Source organism: Syngnathus leptorhynchus, unplaced genomic scaffold (assembly GCF_054491065.1).
Source record: "Syngnathus leptorhynchus isolate UIUO unplaced genomic scaffold, UIUO_Slep HiC_scaffold_756, whole genome shotgun sequence".
NCBI classification, from domain to species: domain Eukaryota; kingdom Metazoa; phylum Chordata; class Actinopteri; order Syngnathiformes; family Syngnathidae; genus Syngnathus; species Syngnathus leptorhynchus.
The window spans coordinates 17,163-25,000 of NW_028232600.1; positions in this window are offsets into that span (position 1 = coordinate 17,163).

The window sequence follows — 7,838 nt, forward strand, 5'->3', positions numbered from 1 at the left end:
GCAGCGGCTATTTGCACAAGATCACGCCGGGTTAGGCTTCCAGGACCTCGGCTAAGCAATTTTAACGGGTCGCCCGGTTCTTTTTTGATCCAGCCCGGTTCTTTTTTTATCCAGCCCGGTTCTTTTTACACTTCCAGCTGGAGCTCGGGAGCGGCTTTTTGCACAAGATCACGCCGTGTTAGGCTTCCAGGACCTCGGCTAAGCAATTTTAACGGGTCGCCCGGTTCTTTTTTGATCCAGCCCGGTTCTTTTTTTATCCAGCCCGGTTCTTTTTACACTTCCAGCTGGAGCTCGGGAGCGGTTTTTTGCACAAGATCACGCCGTGTTAGGCTTCCAGGACCTCGGCTAAGCAATTTTAACGGGCCGCCCGGTTCTTTTTTGATCCAGCCCGGTTCTTTTTTGATCCAGCCCGGTTCTTTTTCCACTTCCAGCTGGAGCTCAGCAGCGGCTTTTTGCACAAGATCACGCCGGGTTAGGCTTCCAGGACCTCGGCTAAGCAATTTTAACGGGTCGCCCGGTTCTTTTTTGATCCAGCCCGGTTCTTTTTTTATCCAGCCCGGTTCTTTTTACACTTCCAGCTGGAGCTCGGGAGCGGTTTTTTGCACAAGATCACGCCGTGTTAGGCTTCCAGGACCTCGGCTAAGCAATTTTAACGGGCCGCCCGGTTCTTTTTTGATCCAGCCCGGTTCTTTTTTGATCCAGCCCGGTTCTTTTTCCACTTCCAGCTGGAGCTCAGCAGCGGCTTTTTGCACAAGATCACGCCGGGTTAGGCTTCCAGGACCTCGGCTAAGCACTTCTAACGGGTCGCCCGGTTCTTTTTTTGAACCAGCCCGGTTCTTTTTACACTTCCAGCTGGAGCTCAGCAGCGGCTTTTTGCACAAGATCACGCCGGGTTAGGGTTCCAGGACCTCGGCTAAGCAATTTTAACGGGCCGCCCGGTTCTTTTTTTGATCCAGCCCGGTTCTTTTTACACTTCCAGCTGGAGCTCAGCAGCGGCTTTTTGCACAAGATCACGCCGGGTTAGGCTTCCAGGACCTCGCCTAAGCACTTCTAACGGGCCCTGGTCCACCCCTGCCAGCGCATTTCAAAACTTGGCATTAATTTCGACCTAAGAGACGAAGTCTGATTTTTTTCTACCACTTGGGCGGCCTTTTTGCACCCAGAACACCCGCACCGGCACCATAAATTCGAAGGGTGCCGAGTGCGTCGGCGCAGATTCTGCGACGGAGTGACACTTCCCTCTTGTGGACATTCGGCGGTAGGTGAAATGCGCACTCGGTCTTCTCTTTTCTTTTCCTTCCAGTGAAACTTTGGCAACATTCTGCGAGCTGCTGGCTTCCAGAACCTCGGCCAAGCAGGTGGAGGATTTTTTTCCACTTCCAGCTGGAGGTGAGGAGGGACTTTTTGGGCAAGATCACGCCGACTTAGCAAGCAAGGTGGAAGTGCCAGCATGCTCCGTGGCTGGAAGTGTGGATGTGCCAGCACCCTCCCTGCCTATGGAAGTGTGGAGCTCCAGCACCCTCCCTGCCTATGGAAGTGTGGAGCTCCAGCACCCTCCCTGCCTATGGAAGTGTGGAGCTCCAGCACCCTCCCTGCCTATGGAAGTGTGGAGCTCCAGCACCCTCCCTGCCTATGGAAGTGTGGAGCTCCAGCACCCTCCCTGCCTATGGAAGTGTGGAGCTCCAGCACCCTCCCTGCCTATGGAAGTGTGGAGCTCCAGCACCCTCCCTGCCTATGGAAGTGTGGAGCTCCAGCACCCTCCCTGCCTATGGAAGTGTGGAGCTCCAGCACCCTCCCTGCCTATGGAAGTGTGGAGCTCCAGCACCCTCCCTGCCTATGGAAGTGTGGAGCTCCAGCACCCTCCCTGCCTATGGAAGTGTGGAGCTCCAGCACCCTCCCTGCCTATGGAAGTGTGGAGCTCCAGCACCCTCCCTGCCTATGGAAGTGTGGAGCTCCAGCACCCTCCCTGCCTATGGAAGTGTGGAGCTCCAGCACCCTCCCTGCCTATGGAAGTGTGGAGCTCCAGCACCCTCCCTGCCTATGGAAGTGTGGAGCTCCAGCACCCTCCCTGCCTATGGAAGTGTGGAGCTCCAGCACCCTCCCTGCCTATGGAAGTGTGGAGCTCCAGCACCCTCCCTGCCTATGGAAGTGTGGAGCTCCAGCACCCTCCCTGCCTATGGAAGTGTGGAGCTCCAGCACCCTCCCTGCCTATGGAAGTGTGGAGCTCCAGCACCCTCCCTGCCTATGGAAGTGTGGAGCTCCAGCACCCTCCCTGCCTATGGAAGTGTGGAGCTCCAGCACCCTCCCTGCCTATGGAAGTGTGGAGCTCCAGCACCCTCCCTGCCTATGGAAGTGTGGAGCTCCAGCACCCTCCCTGCCTATGGAAGTGTGGAGCTCCAGCACCCTCCCTGCCTATGGAAGTGTGGAGCTCCAGCACCCTCCCTGCCTATGGAAGTGTGGAGCTCCAGCACCCTCCCTGCCTATGGAAGTGTGGAGCTCCAGCACCCTCCCTGCCTATGGAAGTGTGGAGCTCCAGCACCCTCCCTGCCTATGGAAGTGTGGAGCTCCAGCACCCTCCCTGCCTATGGAAGTGTGGAGCTCCAGCACCCTCCCTGCCTATGGAAGTGTGGAGCTCCAGCACCCTCCCTGCCTATGGAAGTGTGGAGCTCCAGCACCCTCCCTGCCTATGGAAGTGTGGAGCTCCAGCACCCTCCCTGCCTATGGAAGTGTGGAGCTCCAGCACCCTCCCTGCCTATGGAAGTGTGGAGCTCCAGCACCCTCCCTGCCTATGGAAGTGTGGAGCTCCAGCACCCTCCCTGCCTATGGAAGTGTGGAGCTCCAGCACCCTCCCTGCCTATGGAAGTGTGGAGCTCCAGCACCCTCCCTGCCTATGGAAGTGTGGAGCTCCAGCACCCTCCCTGCCTATGGAAGTGTGGAGCTCCAGCACCCTCCCTGCCTATGGAAGTGTGGAGCTCCAGCACCCTCCCTGCCTATGGAAGTGTGGAGCTCCAGCACCCTCCCTGCCTATGGAAGTGTGGAGCTCCAGCACCCTCCCTGCCTATGGAAGTGTGGAGCTCCAGCACCCTCCCTGCCTATGGAAGTGTGGAGCTCCAGCACCCTCCCTGCCTATGGAAGTGTGGAGCTCCAGCACCCTCCCTGCCTATGGAAGTGTGGAGCTCCAGCACCCTCCCTGCCTATGGAAGTGTGGAGCTCCAGCACCCTCCCTGCCTATGGAAGTGTGGAGCTCCAGCACCCTCCCTGCCTATGGAAGTGTGGAGCTCCAGCACCCTCCCTGCCTATGGAAGTGTGGAGCTCCAGCACCCTCCCTGCCTATGGAAGTGTGGAGCTCCAGCACCCTCCCTGCCTATGGAAGTGTGGAGCTCCAGCACCCTCCCTGCCTATGGAAGTGTGGAGCTCCAGCACCCTCCCTGCCTATGGAAGTGTGGAGCTCCAGCACCCTCCCTGCCTATGGAAGTGTGGAGCTCCAGCACCCTCCCTGCCTATGGAAGTGTGGAGCTCCAGCACCCTCCGTGCCTATGGAAGTGTGGAGCTCCAGCACCCTCCCTGCCTATGGAAGTGTGGCGCTCCAGCACCCTCCGTGCCTGGAGCTATGGAAGTATGGAGCTCCAGCACCCTCCGTGCCTATGGAAGTGTGGAGCTCCAGCACCCTCCGTGCCTGGAGCTATGGAAGTGTGGAGCTCCAGCACCCTCCGTGCCTAGGGAAGTGTGGAGCTCCAGCACCCTCCGTGCCTATGGAAGAGCCACCTCCGCGGGCATGCTGCTCAACCACGCCGGCCCAGAGTTCCAGCCGCTCGGCTACACTCTCTCACAAGCCCCGCCTGGAGCTCCCCAGCCCGCCCCTGGTACCTCAACTACCGAGGCCAGCCGCTCGACCAGGCCGGCCCAGAGTTCCAGCCGCTCGGATAAGCTCTGTCACTCTCCCGCTAAGCAGCCACCGGTAACGGGGAAATGTCGCCGCCTTGTGGACACGCCGTTGTAAATGAATGGGCTTTCGCACTTAGTGCAATTTTCGCCAGCTCCGTGGCTGCAAGTATGGAGCTATGGAGCTATGGAGCCACCAGACAGGCTGGAGCTCTGGAGCTATGGAAGTATGGAGCTCTGGAGCTATGGAGCTATGGAGCTATGGAGCTCTGGGGCTATGGAGCTATGGAGCTATGGAGCTCTGGAGCTCTGGTGCTATGGAGCTATGGCGCTCTGGAAGTATGGAGCTATGGAGCTATGGAGCTATGGAGCTATGGAAGTCTGGAGCTATGGAAGTATGGAGCTATGGAAGTATGGAGCTATGGAGCTATGGAGCTATGGAGCTATGGAGCTATGGAGCCACCAGCCAGCACCCTCCGTGGCTGGATCAATGGAAGTGTTTTAGGTACCAGGCAGCCAAAGGGCCGAGGCCTCACGCTCGACCACGCCGGCGCAGAGTTCCAGCCGCTCGGATAAGCTCTGTCACTCACCCGCCGCGCAGCCACCGGTAACGGGGAAATGTCGCCGCCTTGTGGACACGCCGTTGTAAATGAATGGGCTTTCGCACTTAGTGCAATTTTCGCCAACTCTCTGACTGGAGCTATGGAAGTATGGAGCTATGGAGCCACCAGCCACCCAGGCTGGAGCTATGGAGCTCTGGAGCTATGGAGCTCTGGTGCTATGGAAGTATGGAGCTATGGAGCTATGGAAGTATGGCGCTATGGAGCTATGGAGCTCTGGAAGTATGGAGCTATGGAGCTCTGGAGGTATGGAGCTATGGAGCCCTGGAGCCCTGGAGCTATGGAGCCCTGGAGCCCTGGAGCTATGGAGCCCTGGAGCTATGGAGCTATGGAGCCCTGGAGCTATGGAGCCCTGGAGCTATGGAGCTATGGAGCTCTGGTGCTATGGAGCTATGGAGCTCTGGTGCTATGGAGCTATGGAGCTCTGGTGCTATGGAGCTATGGAGCTCTGGTGCTATGGAGCTATGGAGCTCTGGTGCTATGGAGCTCTGGAGCTCTGGTGCTATGGAGCTATGGAGCTCTGGTGCTATGGAGCTCTGGAGCTCTGGTGCTATGGAGCTCTGGAGCTCTGGTGCTATGGAGCTATGGAGCTCTGGTGCTATGGAGCTATGGAGCTCTGGTGCTATGGAGCTATGGAGCTCTGGTGCTATGGAGCTATGGAGCTATGGAGCCACCAGCCAGCACCCTCCGTGGCTGGATCAATGGAAGTGTTTTAGGTACCAGGCAGCCAAAGGGCCGGGGCCTCACGCTCGACCACGCCGGCGCAGAGTTCCAGCCGCTCGGATAAGCTCTGTCACTCACCCGCCGCGCAGCCACCGGTAACGGGGAAATGTCGCCGCCTGGCGGACACGCCGTTGTAAATGAATGGGCTTTCGCACTTAGTGCAATTTTAGCCAACTCCGTGGCTGCAAGTATGGAAGTATGGAGCTATGGAGCCACCAGCCAGCACCCTCCGCGGCTGGAGCTATGGAAGTATGGAGCTATGGAGCTATGGAGCTCTGGAAGTATGGAGCTATGGAGCTCTGGAGGTATGGAGCTATGGAGCCCTGGAGCCCTGGAGCTATGGAGCCCTGGAGCTATGGAGCTATGGAGCCCTGGAGCTATGGAGCCCTGGAGCTATGGAGCTATGGAGCTCTGGTGCTATGGAGCTATGGAGCTCTGGTGCTATGGAGCTATGGAGCTCTGGTGCTATGGAGCTATGGAGCTCTGGTGCTATGGAGCTATGGAGCTCTGGTGCTATGGAGCTATGGAGCTCTGGTGCTATGGAGCTATGGAGCTCTGGTGCTATGGAGCTATGGAGCTCTGGTGCTATGGAGCTATGGAGCTCTGGTGCTATGGAGCTATGGAGCTCTGGTGCTATGGAGCTATGGAGCTATGGAGCTCTGGTGCTATGGAGCTATGGAGCTCTGGTGCTATGGAGCTATGGAGCTCTGGTGCTATGGAGCTATGGAGCTCTGGTGCTATGGAGCTCTGGTGCTATGGAGCTCTGGTGCTATGGAGCTATGGAGCTCTGGTGCTATGGAGCTCTGGAGCTCTGGAGGTATGGAGCTATGGAGCTATGGAGCCACCAGCCAGCACCCTCCGTGGCTGGATCAATGGAAGTGTTTTAGGTACCAGGCAGCCAAAGGGCCGAGGCCTCACGCTCGACCACGCCGGCGCAGAGTTCCAGCCGCTCGGATAAGCTCTGTCACTCACCCGCCGCGCAGCCACCGGTAACGGGGAAATGTCGCCGCCTTGTGGACACGCCGTTGTAAATGAATGGGCTTTCGCACTTAGTGCAATTTTAGCACACTCTCTGACTGGAGCTATGGAAGTATGGAGCTATGGAGCCACCAGCCACCCAGGCTGGAGCTATGGAGCTATGGAGCTCTGGTGCTATGGAGCTATGGAGCTCTGGTGCTATGGAGCTATGGAGCTCTGGTGCTATGGAGCTATGGAGCTCTGGTGCTATGGAGCTATGGAGCTCTGGTGCTATGGAGCTATGGAGCTCTGGTGCTATGGAGCTATGGAGCTCTGGTGCTATGGAGCTCTGGAGCTCTGGAGGTATGGAGCTATGGAGCTATGGAGCCACCAGCCAGCACCCTCCGTGGCTGGATCAATGGAAGTGTTTTAGGTACCAGGCAGCCAAAGGGCCGGGGCCTCACGCTCGACCACGCCGGCGCAGAGTTCCAGCCGCTCGGATAAGCTCTGTCACTCACCCGCCGCGCAGCCACCGGTAACGGGGAAATGTCGCCGCCTGGCGGACACGCCGTTGTAAATGAATGGGCTTTCGCACTTAGTGCAATTTTAGCCAACTCCGTGGCTGCAAGTATGGAAGTATGGAGCTATGGAGCCACCAGCCAGCACCCTCCGCGGCTGGAGCTATGGAAGTATGGAGCTATGGAGCTCTGGGGCTATGGAAGTATGGAGCTCTGGGGCTATGGAGCTCCGGGGCTATGGAGCTCCGGGGCTATGGAGCTCCGGGGCTATGGAGCTCCGGGGCTATGGAGCTCTGGAGCTCCGGGGCTATGGAGCTCCGGGGCTATGGAGCTCCGGGGCTATGGAGCTCTGGAGCTATGGAAGTATGGATGATCCAGCACCCTCCGTGGCTGACCGCTGGTGCTCGGGGCCGGTGAACTCGGCACCCGCCGGAGGCGGGTGCCTCGGTGACCGCTGTCGCTTGGGGCCAGTGAACTCGGCACCCGCCTTCGGCGGGTGCCTCGGTGACCGGTTGTCGCTTGGGGCCAGTGAACTCGGCACCCGCCTTCGGCGGGTGCCTCGGTGACCGGTTGTCGCTTGGGGCCGGTGAACTCGGCACCCGCCTTCGGCGGGTGCCTCGGTGACCGGTTGTCGCTTGGGGCCGGTGAACTCGGCACCCGCCTTCGGCGGGTGCCTCGGTGACCGGTTGTCGCTTGGGGCCGGTGAACTCGGCACCCGCCTTCGGCGGGTGCCTCGGTGGCGGTCGGGGTTGGTGCTTGGGGACCGGCTTCGCTTCTGGAAGTCTGGGGGAGGCGGTCTGGTGGTGGTGGCCGACGTTGATGGTGGTGGGGCGGGAAGAAGAAGGTTGTAGTCCCCAGCCCGCCGCATAGGAAAATTTTAGGTACCAGGAGTGGATTTTTTTTTGCACCGGCGGTTAGGGGCCGACGCCTTGGTTTGGTGTCCGGGGAAAGTGCCTGCCGCCCGGCCCGGAGAAAGATTAGGCCCCCAGCCCGCCGCGGAGGAAATTTTTAGGTACCAGGAGTGGATTTTTTTTGCACCGGCGGCTAGGGGCCGACGCCTTGGTTTGGTGTCCGGAGAAAGTGCCTGCCGCCCGGCCCGGAGAAAGATTAGGCCCCCAGCCCGCCGCGGAGGAAAATT